Source organism: Acyrthosiphon pisum, chromosome X, assembly GCF_005508785.2.
Source record: "Acyrthosiphon pisum isolate AL4f chromosome X, pea_aphid_22Mar2018_4r6ur, whole genome shotgun sequence".
In the NCBI taxonomy this organism is placed as follows: domain Eukaryota; kingdom Metazoa; phylum Arthropoda; class Insecta; order Hemiptera; family Aphididae; genus Acyrthosiphon; species Acyrthosiphon pisum.
Genome location: NC_042493.1, coordinates 31,092,270 through 31,093,239, shown reverse-complemented (window position 1 = coordinate 31,093,239; position 970 = coordinate 31,092,270). Strand labels below are relative to the sequence as shown.

Here is a 970-nt window from a genome sequence, read left to right as displayed (position 1 = left end):
AAGGATTTAAAAATTAAAAATCTGATTAAAGTTAATATTATTAATCAATGTAAAAATAAAACATTGTTTATGATTATTTTTGTCAAAATAAGAAGTGCATATTAATAGGAATTTCAAGAAATAATAAATTCCCGATTGCAGTTTAAAAACAATTCATATTTCATAATATACCATAATTTTATAAATTAAAATTAAGTTTATCATACCTTGGCCCTTGTTTTTGTCTCTTTGTTTCATTTTCAATGACAATTATACTTTTGCGGCCTTGTTTCTTAGAAGGCTGCTTATCTAACTGAGTTGTAGTTACAATTTGTTTTTGACTTTGGTGAAGAGTTCTATAAAACGAAAAAAATGTCGACTTAATTAAAAATAAGACTACATGCTGGCAGAATGTATTCAGCTATACAGAAGAAAGATTTATAAAATGTACAAATAAGGATTTAAAAATTAAAATAAAATTGGCCCTAATACAGTTCCTTATGGTACCCCATGTGTAATATTCACAGGATCACTAATAATACCATTTAATCTGACAACCTGTGATCTATTTCTTAAGTGAGATTTTAAAAGATTTAATGTAGAACCTCTAATACCAGCATAATCAAGTTTTTTTTTTTATTAAAATCAGGGCATTGCACCCGAATTAACCCGAACCCCTAACACCCCTAAACACCCTTAAAAAATCAAACACCCGAAACCCATATAACCCGAATGATTCAGTTTTTAAAACACCCGTATTAACCAAAACCCGTATAAATCATTCGGGTTAACCCGAAACCCGAATAATTTTAATTATTACAAACTCTTCATGTGATATATCATTTTATATGTATTTCTTGTGGTGAGTTCGATTCTGTAGTTAGTTGTTTAATAATAATAATAAATTGTAAACAATCTTATAATCAATCACAGGTAAATTCAATAATTATTTTCTTGAAAATATAATCCAATAAAATGTTTTTATACCTAA

The 970-nt window shown here is 27.0% G+C and overlaps 1 protein-coding gene across 2 annotated transcripts in view; it reads right to left on the bottom strand.

Annotated features, from left to right (window-relative positions):
• The window catches only part of LOC100162654, a 14,663-nt gene that overhangs the window by 10,636 nt on the left and 3,057 nt on the right, over positions 1 to 970 (bottom strand). The gene's annotated exons all lie outside the window — the stretch shown is intronic.